The sequence below is a fragment of the Lissotriton helveticus genome, chromosome 1_1, assembly GCF_964261635.1.
Source record: "Lissotriton helveticus chromosome 1_1, aLisHel1.1, whole genome shotgun sequence".
Taxonomy (NCBI): domain Eukaryota; kingdom Metazoa; phylum Chordata; class Amphibia; order Caudata; family Salamandridae; genus Lissotriton; species Lissotriton helveticus.
The window spans coordinates 1,612,526,774-1,612,538,780 of record NC_136057.1 but is presented as its reverse complement, the minus strand read 5'-3'; the positions used below and the strand labels follow the sequence as shown (position 1 = coordinate 1,612,538,780).

At 41.9% G+C, this 12,007-nt stretch overlaps 1 long non-coding RNA gene across 3 annotated transcripts in view; it reads left to right on the top strand.

The window, feature by feature from the left end:
• The window catches only part of LOC144773686 (uncharacterized), a 1,071,276-nt gene that overhangs the window by 193,964 nt on the left and 865,305 nt on the right, over positions 1–12,007 (top strand). For all 3 annotated transcript variants that reach the window (XR_013600051.1, XR_013600052.1, XR_013600053.1), the window contains exon 2: positions 7,368–7,583. This is a non-coding gene — a long non-coding RNA (uncharacterized LOC144773686). The remainder of the gene's footprint in view (positions 1–7,367; positions 7,584–12,007) is intronic.

Here is a 12,007-nt window from a genome sequence, read left to right as displayed (position 1 = left end):
GATTCACATGCGACCCACCCTTCCTCCCCTCAGAGGCTCTCTTCTCCTCAGGCGCTATTATTGCTAGTGCTACGAAAATCTGAGGGCTTGAGCTTCTGAGGAGAAGGTTCTAGAGGGTGCTTGAGCCTGATTGGCTGCAGTTTGGACTAACATAATGACACTGATATGTTACAAATGAGTTTTTCTCTTTATAATGTCTTCCTATGGAAGTTACCATTGTAGAGGTTTTACAGACTGTATTATCTCTATTTTATTATGTATGATGTTATCATTTATGTTATATTTTAGCATTATTGCTATTTTTATATACCGTGGGACTCCCACTTCGACGACGGGGAATATTCAAGCATGTGAATCTATGAAAGACACCAATACTGGAGAACCACCTGTTTACAGGTAAGTAACAATTGTTCATATATTACTATGATACTCATATATGCATAAATACCTGCTGATAAATGATTATTGAATGATATTAGAATCCCGTTACATCTTTTTTAACCAGCAGTGGGTGTTTTTATTAATATTTGATAAGTACTATACAATGCCTTTTGTTTTAAATGTTGCTTTTATGGATTTTTTTATGTGTCCGAATAAAGTATCAATGAATGAATGATCAGAGCAGGGAATTGAGATAGACAAGAAAGTCATCCAATTCTAATCAAGGGAGTGATCTAAAGTCCAGTATGTGTTGTAGACTATTGCTTTTTACAACCGGACAACATACAGCTAAGGCTTTCTGTTTGCAAGACTGTATAAGAGGGTAAGGCATGGGGCTGGTAGGGGCTACAGAGCCTCAAGTGTGGGGTTTGAGCGGGGGCAAAGCTTTAGGGAGCTTGGTTGTTGGGTCTGGGGGTCTCGGGCCCTGAGTCGGGGCTGATATGTCTGTGTTGGTTTTCTAGTTATGTGCCAAGAATAAAAGACAAAACAGACACCTTTGGTGTAAAACAGGTCAGAGAAAGAGAGAGGGACAGAGATAGACATCTGGTAGCAGAATTACAAAATATGAAACCTGGTAACCTAAAATCAATGCTGACTTTTCTTATAGTCCGAATTGTGTGATCCTAGGCAAACATTTTATTTACCAGAACCTCCCTTTTCTTTAATATCACCTATGAGAGAACCTATAAATGCTTCAGTCCAGGAAGTTCTCTGTACAAGCACCTCTTGTGTTTGATTAATTAGACTATGATGTTGCTCTGTCTATAAGAATTTAGGCCATGTTTAGGGTTTATATAACTACTGTCTTGCCTCTTAGTTCACTAATGGCATTGTTGTTGGGTGACAAGCATCTAATGTTTCTAAGTTCATGTTTAAAATGTATCGCTTTTAATGAATGACTGTCTATGCAGTGATGTAATCCAATGTATAAAGGTGAAACGCATCTGAATGTTAAAGAAATACACTTTTATGACTTTTTAAAAGATTGTATCATAGTTGTACATTGTTTTCTGCACAGTAAACATCCCACACATTTTGATGCCTTGACTTGTGCACAGACTTTTGAGCCAAGCCAGACCCTTGGATTTGCTCTGGCTTGGCTTGCCCTATTAATTTGCTGGCACGCCCATCTCTATTTCTGACTTGGGCTTAGAACATGGGACTGTCAGTCTTAAATAAAATTATTTTTAAAAGGCAAAGAATGGAAACACGGAACCCTGTCTATATGCACCTCTACTATCAAGGCATCTCGTAGCAGAGACGAAGAAGAGTGCATGCAGTGAAAATACATTAAAAATAAGTTATACCAGGCCAGGGACTCCAGGCTGTTGTGCTGTGCATACCTGTAGTCGTGAGTTCCCAGGGAACACTACCAGGCTTAGGAGGAGGGGGGACGGAGGTCGTAGCTTCTGTGGAGGTGCTTGGTAATTGGTCTGGGGGTCCTGAGTGAGGTCTGCTATGTGTGTATCAATTTTTCTTGTCAGTCTCACTTCACTCAGAACTTTTAAGTTGCTCATTTTTGGAGCAGAGTCGTAAAAATATATATTGACTAGTTTACCAACAAAGTAGTATATCTGCACCCATCAAAATACTCCATTAATATGTGTAACTTTACTATTTTTGTGGAATTTGCAAACAGTGTCAGTAGTAGGCTTGGAAAGCTGCACCAGTACGAAGTTCCTAGGCATATTATGGGCAATCAAACAGCCAAACGTTGATGGGATGAATGTTTGCAAATAGTCTAACCAGTGTCAATCTCTCGGGGATAGCATTCCAACCTATTGTTTTTCACTCACTGTGCAGCTCTAGGCAGGCCCCCACTGAATGCAAATTAATATTGATCCTGTTCCTCATGGAAACAGTCCATCCCAAACCTTGGTAATTTCATACTACCACTCTGCAGCCCACTGCTTTTTCAGTTACAAGATTTGAGATTCCACCCACCCCCCACCCACCCCGCCATCACCCAGAATTTTACTGACTAAGCTATGCCCTGGGGCTTGGAGTTGTTGCCTCTGATGTCCCAAGGTCAATCAAAAGGTTTCGGCAAAACTGGACCAAGTAACACCCCTTCAGCACTTGCCACTCAGTGGAAGTGATGACTAGCAGTCACAGGCTTCTCAATGATTGACAGACATCTCAGGGTGTTCTCAAGCTCAGAACTCAACAATTGCACAATAACTCAGTATCCAACCCATTGCTTTACTTTCAAGAAGAAAATGGACCTACAACAAAATTCTACACACACATTAGCAAGATGTGATTTAGTGTTTTGGATGCTGGGTTGCAGTACCTGTACTCGCTATTTTCCCCTAGTCCACCTTATTGTGGTCCAGGCAGTTCCCCCAGGGAGAAAGTTCAGTGTGTTTTGGCTCAGGTACAGATCACCTCTGTGTTATATTGAAAGTGTACTTCGTCTTTCACAGTTCAAAGTTTGTTCTCACTGAGTAAGTGTTGGCTGCTTAGTTCATGGTGTCTCTGGCATGGTTAGGTGGTTGCCCAACTTCATCTCTGCACCTACTCTCTCCTGCTGCTGGAAATATGTGCAAACTGGCAACTGTGATAAGGCTTCTCATGGGATCTGGGTACCCTCACTGTGGTCACATCTTTGACGAGGTTGCTGCTGGCAGGTGGCGTCCACGCTGGCAGCTGTGGTAGTCTTTGTAGGTGTCTGGCCACATTTGGAAGACGGCTGCCCCACACAGGCAGTTTTGACATACCCATGCACAAGCCAACTTCATTGGCAGCAAGACATCCCACCGACCCCACTTGCCTCGGGATGTGCTTTTCCCTTGTGCAATATCAAAAAGACGGTTTCCTTTGGACTACACTCTAAGAATAACTAATACTACTGACCATATCAACTGTTGTAAGTCATAACCACACAATCTCTAAACCACTTCATATACACCATACGCACAAGGGAGGTATAATAGTAAGCCCAAGGTCACAATACAAAATTGTAAAAATAGATCTATTTATTGATAATTATGTCAAAAAGATATACAAACAAAGATACAAATTACTTCTGATGTTAAAAACAACCTAAAAACTATTATTTAAGAAACTTTGTTTATCATAACACATAATGGAGAAAAGGAAAATATGTTTTTCACACGTTGTTGGTAGTGTTCATATGTAGTATGACCAACCTAAAGACTATAATCAATTCATAAAGCTAAGACGCACTAAAATGACCAAACATTACAATCTAACAGAGAGAGTACACACAAAAGATAATACACTTTGTGATTTAAAAAAAAACACGCATCCGTAGTAGGACAATAGAAAGCACTAGAAACCGATACTACAGAATTGATTAGTGATCTGTGGTTCCAGCCTTGTAATGGATTGTGTCATGGAGCGTCGACTCGTTTTGATGGAAATAATTATTGCACCATCTTTTTCAAGACCGTATCTATGATTCTCTTAGTCAAATTAGTTTTTAGAAGAAGTTCGTACTTGCTTGTTGACTGAAGGGAAAAACTTCCCCTGTTGAGATTCTTTTGTAGAAATACTACTGTCTTAAAAACTACATAAGGAATTAATACCTCGGATGGGTCCTGTCAAATAAATATCAGGGCGTGCCTGTTTCTATATACTGATTGAAGAGAATCATTTAAAAGACCAGGTAGTTCAAATGATGAAGGTTTCTATCCAAAACTTTGTTTTTTTTATATAATCTCTTGGGCGGAGCATGCCACACTTGTTCCAAGTCCCTGGCCCTTCATCAATTGGGTCCGTCGGCTTGGTAAAGCGTCCCGTAATTTCACCAGTTTGTGTAGAATACTTTTCCCTTGGCCACGGAAGCATCATTCAGCTGCAATCATATTGTGGTCACAGCAAAGCTGGTCAAGTTGTGCCTTCTTTCTAATCATAGCGATGAAGGGCAAGCCACATTTTAAAAGGTTTGCCCAAGGAACGGCGAATGGAGAGTATAAAACCTTGGGTACACAAATCTCAATCCTGGGTCATCCTCCATCGGCAGACCCCACCAATGCCAGGACTCACACTGCACCTGGCTCCTCCTTGAAGGTGGTCCTGTCAACATGGTTGTCAGGCTTCTTCCATCTCCCAGTTGGCTGGCTGACTGGCAGGATTCTAGGCGCTTCGGGTCAGGTAATTAGCTACTTCGAGATAGACTTGGGTGAAATTCATTCATCTTTGATGAGCTGTCAGACACACTTATCTCTGGTTGCACTGCTGTTCTCCGAGCACTCTGTGAAGCACTCCATTTTTAGTCATACAGAACCGGGAAGTGAAACAACAAGTGGATCAGAGGGTCCCACTCTTATAGCAGACAGGAGATGTGGATCCCCTGTCCTAGCTTTCAGAACTGACTTTTAAACCAGTTGAGGTTGGTTCTCCTTTCAAGTGTCCTTTCCAGGCTGCTCCCCAGACACAGCCTTTGTGTAGAGTGGTGCTCCTGGTAGCAGGGTCGTCTTCAGCCTGCACCACCCATCAACGTGGTATGTGCTTTCTTTATCTGATTGTCATCATTAACATTGCAGCCCTCCTGAGGGGTCCTTTTCACCCATACCATCTACCAAATGGCAATGCTACAGGAAAACTAATCAGCAGCCATTCTCGTCCTACTTGAATTTCTAAAAGAGCTTGTATCCTCTCTCCTAACATAACATAACATAACATAACATCCATTTGTGAATTGAATGTTTACCCAAATAACAGATGCCTAAATGAGTACCATTGATTTGGGAACAGTGATCAAACTGGGTAAGGTGACAGGCTGAGTGGACCCACGAGGATTCAAAATGCTGACCATAGATTCAAACACAGATACGTGGGGAGGATGCATTCGTCCATTGATCCAGTTTCAGTGTCTAGTTTCCTTCCCACCAGCTTCAAGAATGTAAGCAATACATATTCACTGTCTTGTACAGCAACTTCACCTCCATCTCGTCCATGAGGCCAGGCAGGAGGCACCCAAAATGGATCCCACAAGCTTCCCTTACTCTGCTTCACTCATATATACAATGCATCTACTATGTACGTCACTCACATAAACACAAATGGGCATATGAATGAAGTGCTAGGATCCCAGTTTAGCGCATAGAAGCAGAGCTTCACAGAAGTGTGTCAGTAGTTCTCCACTCTAGTGACACAGATACAAAGGTTAGTTCATAACTGGGAATCCACAAAACACGGTACCCTGCAGACACAGCTCTATGTGGCAAACCCATGACAAAGCTGTAGTCAAGTGTCTGTGAAATGAGGGTGCACTTGGTACACACCTCCAAGTCACAGCACCATTCCAGGACCTCAGTAATATCATGGACAGGCCTAGGTTAATAAGTACACACCAGCTTTATGAGAGTCTAGGTTCAAAAACCTAGATACCAGATAGACACAAGGGAGCACTCATAGAAGGGGAACAATATTGTACACAATGCAGGGGACAGTCCCATCCCAAGAGAATCTAAATGTGTAGTGAAGTCAAGCGTTCAACTGTAGCAGAATAGTCACACTTGAAGGCTATGCCTTTTGTTCTTTGCATATTTTCTGGGTTATAGGTATTCTTGTAAGAATCTACAAAGGTCTTGATAGTTTTTTAAATTGCAATCTCAAATTACAAAGCAAATTCATTTATACAAAAATAAATGAAACTCAGCTCAAAAGGGGGGGCATTTCCTACTGGTACTTTGGGACAGTAACACAAATTGCTTTTCATTTTGGTGCTGGCATTACTCTCCGTCTCCTTTCTTTTCTCCGGGCTGGAAGTCCAGAAACAGTGATAAGGGCCAACCACTGTGCATTCATTGTATTCAGGCTACATCAGTGAAAGAAATCCATGCACCCTGGCTGGGCCATCTATGTTGGGTGGGGCATCAAATACAGTGAAGGTAAACCAAACCTGCATTTGTCGGCTTGGGGAAATGTCCTACTTCACAAAATTTCCCAAGTTAACACAACTACATTGGCGTCTTTACAGTTTCACCCTCTCCCGGATCTCAGGAGATAGTCTACAATAAAAAAAAGTAATGGTTTTAATGCTGTTACATTCTGCCTATTTAGTTTGAAATGTTGCAATGGAAACTAAATAAGCCTAGGACAAAGCAGTGGAATATTGATTGATACAGATGGAATATTCAAGCTGATTTTAAGCCCTGTATAGCTCTATTGCTTCAAGGGAACTGCCAACGGTTCTAATACATGCTTTTTCTAACTGTATGAACAAAGTATTGTCATTCTATTTATATTGATCTATGTTTACATATATGCATTATTCTAACTTGTACATGCAATGAATCCTAACACTCTGATTTGTCATGTGATAGCATATCAGATATCATATTCATAAAGCTTTTCTTCTTTGATTGAAATCCTGAAAAATTCAGGAGCAAATCACACTTTAGCCAGGAGATAGTCATAATAACTACGTACAAGAAAATATTAGATTAATCGGGCCCCAATTAATTACTCAATGTGCATTTTTTGAAAAATTAGAGTAGTGCCTAAGTCCATTTATTTCTTAATCACTTATAGTATTTCTCTTCACAGTGCAACTTAGCTCTGATGCACCTTTTCCTTGTTTTGAATACTCTTAACTGAACATTTCTACCCCTTGCTCAAATAGAACTCTCTTTTACTAGCCGTCCCTTTTTACTTTACTATTAATTTTTAAACAGGGTTTTCAATCTTGAAAACAATTTTTTAAAGTTTATTACGCCGCTTTGGCATGTATAGGACCTTTAACTGGTAACTGTAATGTGGTCCTATTGCCATTTCAGGGATTTCAGTGATGATGAAAAACCCGAGGCAGAAAGCTGAGTAAATTGTAAATGTCACAGAACCCAATGATGGCAGTACAGGAACATTATATTTTTTTAACTCACACATTATGTATTTTTTGTTACATGCTTATTTAGGTGAAATTATCATGAAAACAATGTTTTGTTTTCTTTCAGAGATGGAAAGGTTTAATGATAACAGTAAAATACCATACTGGGAATGGTTTCTTAGGGAGCTCTTGGCACGTGCTTACCTGAGATATGGCAGGTATAATATGCATGAACCTGCTGTGCTGGCAAACCATGTGCTTTCCCCTCAGACTGGACCTGGACACAAAAGAGCTCAGTGCGGAAGAAACTAAGAAGCTGGGATGCGGAAGTCCTTGTTTTTCTGTGAGTAGCAGCCACCACCCCCCATCTTACATTCACCCTCTCATACTAAAAAACTGTTCATGATCTTATATGGAAAAAAAAATGACAGATGTACAGAATTTGATATGATCAATGTCCCATCAGCAATAGTTCACTGTCTTTAGAGCGAAATCAATGCCCATATCTTTGCACTCATCCACAGTCATTTAAAAAAAGAAAGTTTTTGGGAACTTGCTTGGCTCATTTAAGGTAAACAATACAAAATCTTATTGGTTCATTCCACAATTTGGAACCAGACACATACACTGTGGTTTACAATGATTTCGAAATGGAGAGGAACAGAAAGTGCAGCAGGGCAGTGGCAGGTAGGGAAAGAGGACACGGCGTCTCTGGCTACCAATAATACAAGGAATCACCATAACATAGTGGTGGTTACGTACATACGTGGACGCTAAGCTAATGGTACCCCACCTCTCATGTATCCACGCAGTATTCATACACACCTCATTCATTCATGACAACTACAGAGATTTACAGCGGGAGAGGATGTAATCATTCCCCTACTGTATACACGTAAAAAAGCCCCGTATTCCACGGCTGTTAATTTGCTGATACCAACCATTCTGTGGCGGCTCCTCCACTCAGGCGGAGAAGCGTCGCCTCACTGCTTTTTTGCAGTGAAACAAGGGGAAAATAGAATTATACTAACTGACTTTACTATCATTTTATTTTCTCCTTCTTCAGCCGCTTTGCTTGAAGGGGTAGAGGAGGAGTGGTCGCCCAAAACAGTCTTGCGCACTTCGCTTGTTCTCCAAGCAGGCTGCATTACAGCCTGCGGAGAGACCATGCCCTGGCTCCCAGTCAGCGTTTCTCACACCAATCACAACGCTGCTAAGGCAGCATTGTGATTGGCTGATTGGGAGCCTGGGTTTGCTTCTTGTTGAGGCCCAGTGAGGGAGGACAGCAGAGGAGGGACGCAACAAGGAACCAGTGAGAAGGTACTTTTTTATTTAGTTTTTTTATACCCACTTTCCCCCGCATCCTCCCCCTCCCTCCCCCGCTCCCTACTATAGAACCGTGCCAGCCGCCGCTGCAACCATTAGGCATGTTGTAGCCTGGTTATGTGTAAGGCTGTCAGTCATAATGTAAAGAGTACTACTTAAAGTGCATCCCTATGCCCACAGAGTCTAGGAGCATGATAGGGAGACATAGAAAAAAAACATGTAATACGCTTATTGGGGGACTTGTGATTTTAGCCTCCTACAAGTTCTGCTAGAAGGAGAATATACGATGCAAGGTATCACATGCCCACTACATCAGAAACAAGTGATCCTACAGAAATGTATTCATTTTGTCCCCAAACATCAGCTTGTTAGTTTATGGAAATACATATATTTAATTTTGAAAACAAAAGCATATCCTTTTCTTTCAAAATAAGCACACACAATTTAGGTCGTGAAATATTGCTTATTTATTTTTTAGCAAATATATTTTTTGTTGCCCAAAATATCTCATTTTCATCAAGAACGTAATTGCACTATGCCTTGCATGCCTTGCATGTCATAGCCGGCCTGTGATGCCCGTAATAGAACAATAATTGCCTGGGTCACCATAGTGGTTAGCAGTGGACGCCATTGTGTTATTAATGCCTATAGATCAAGAATTCCCACAATCATGCCATTGCCAGTAATAATTATGGTAGCTACCATCATGCTATGGATATTCACCTAATTCCAAGCATTGCCAAGCTTAATCTTAGGCCAGCAATACAAAGGGTGGGCACCATCTTTTCATGGAAGCCCATAATTTACCAACAATAGCCTAGTGCCAACAATTCTGGTTAGCACCATAATACCATGGATGCTCTTACATTTAAGAACAACTAACACCAATATACCAGGGCGAAATGCTGAAGTGGGCGGTGAAGTACCGAAATTATATTATCGCCTCCCAACAATTATCATTACATTACCAAATCCCCTTACCAATACCAATAAGCAGTCGGTCGGCAGTGTAGAAGGTTCAAGCGTTTATTAGACAAACACAAACTCTGCCAGAGGAGCTCCTTGCGACCTAACCCACGAGGTCTGCCAAGAAGACTGCTGGCACATTGTCAGCACATCACATATATACAGTTGTATTGGCATCATCATAGCCTAACATGGAAAAATACAAATTGGTACAAGCTAGTACAGTAATAGGAAAACCCATATAAGGCACACAAAGAGCTCCTTGCTTCGCTCAGGCAGCAAGGTCAGACGGGTGACTCCCTTCTGTCTTCTCAGAGACAGTCCACCCTGCACCCCTCCCGGAATGTGCTTATCGGCCCTTCCTCAGCTAACTACGACCTTGCCGAGTCTAACGAGCTGAAACAGCAGTTTCTGCAACAGTTGGTTTCTTCCCCAGGAGCAGGGTTTTTAGAGGCAAATGAGAATAGGGCCTGTGCGTGCACGATATTAAAGAAGGCCATAATATGGTATTCATATAGCGTAACGTGGTGTGAAGCTAAGTAAAAGTAAATACCGCAAATACTAATATTGTATGCCTACGGTGTGAGTCTAGGGACACCATGCTAATTCTAACATATCGATTATCAATACTACATGATCAAGAATCGATTCTAGTACCTCAAACCCTCCTTTTAGCGTGGTGGAGCTAAATAACGACAAACAGCTACTCCTCGAATATTTCTTCATCGATGGCCATTAGGTCATGTACCTCTTTCTGCAGCATTTGGGCTTTAATAGAGACAGGGGTTGGGACGCACAGTGTGGTGATACGGGAAGCACAGTAAGAACAGCAAGCAGGACCACACTGCATCAAGACACAACACGTAAAGATGATGGCAGCTGCGCCTCCTAAGATCAACATCAGCTTCCATCCCCACGTGGACAGGAGTCCCCAAAACCAACCTGACAATGACCAGGACCCATTTTCGGTATGCATTTCAGAGGCAATGCGGTGCAGCTTTTGGATGGCTAGATGAACCGAGGGGGCGGAGTCAGGAATATACACGCAGCAAGAACTGCCGATGACACGGCATGCCCCACCCCGATCAGCTAAGATAACATCTAAAACCATACGATTTTGAAGCGCTACAAGCCTAGTAGCCTGAAGTTCCACAGTCAAGTTTGTTAAAATATCAGTGGTGATATTAATGACATTCTCCACTATTCTAGACAATCTCCTAATTTCCCTACTATTGAAAATAGGCCCCCAAAAGGGTAGTAGACCCTTACTAAAATCCGTAAATTGCTGCAAGGAGGTGTCTGTTTGATCAACTTCCGTCATATCGAACTGTCTACGTGATCTGTGTAAGGGTGCAATATGGGAACGGCTAGAGGTCACCTCGGCAAAGCTTGCTACTGGTGTACTTGTCACCGGGGCGGCTGTATTCCCATGATGGGATCGCATTGGGTATAACTGATGCGTTTCGTGATAGTTGGAGGGGGCCACATAAACAGGAGGAAACAGGAAGGATAGATAGCAACGTCCCCCCCAATTCCGTGGTAACCAAGTGTATGCGTGCTCCCCACACACAAAATACACATTGTGTGGGGTAATCAAAGGAGGGCTAATACGTTTCCGCAGTCGATAGGTATAATTGCAGATGCTATTCCCCATTTGTACCTTACCCATCCCTTGCACACAAAATCCTGCAGAAACATTCAAAATCGGGATAGGTACAGTGCGATCTCTGGTAACATTACGTTCAATGAAAATCTGAAAATATTGTGTGGCATTAAAGTCCTTAAAGTCATACAATTCATCTTGCAACCAAGTTTTGTTCATTTCCGCTAAATACAGTTGTATGCAACCTTGTGGGTCAATTGTCACCTGATTCCCATGTCCCGTTCTATTATAAGCATAGTGTGCTCGAACATAATCAAGAATAATATTATGCTCATTGACATCGAGGTCCCTGTGATGCTCACCCCCATGCCGGTATATTGCCAGAAACAGTTTGTACCAAGCTTCACAACTACCTAGATAAGACAGAGGGCGGGAGAGAAACAGATCATGATTGCGCACTACAGATGGCAGGAGCCCACAAACCCAACAATCCGTAGTGTTAGTAACATTGTGTGTATGGTGCAACATTTCTATGAATACGTTTTTAGCATATTTCTGGCGATGTCTTCCTTTGTGTGGTGCTAGGGTGAACAGGAAATGTTCGGGGGGTGCAACGGTAGTTGGCAAAAACTTCTGTAATGGGTATTTATGTTCTAAATATACGAACAGACTCATGAACACAGCTACGATAACAGTTATAGTCACAACAAATGCTATTTTGACCTTCGTGGTCCATGTAGAAAACATCGGTTCATAAAAAGGTATGTATCGAGGCGCAATAGGAAACTCTTCTTCTATTATAACACGACCAAAAGGGTACATTGCTAGCTAAAAGTCCAAAAATAGGCCTAGCAGTCCGACCTGCCAGAGGG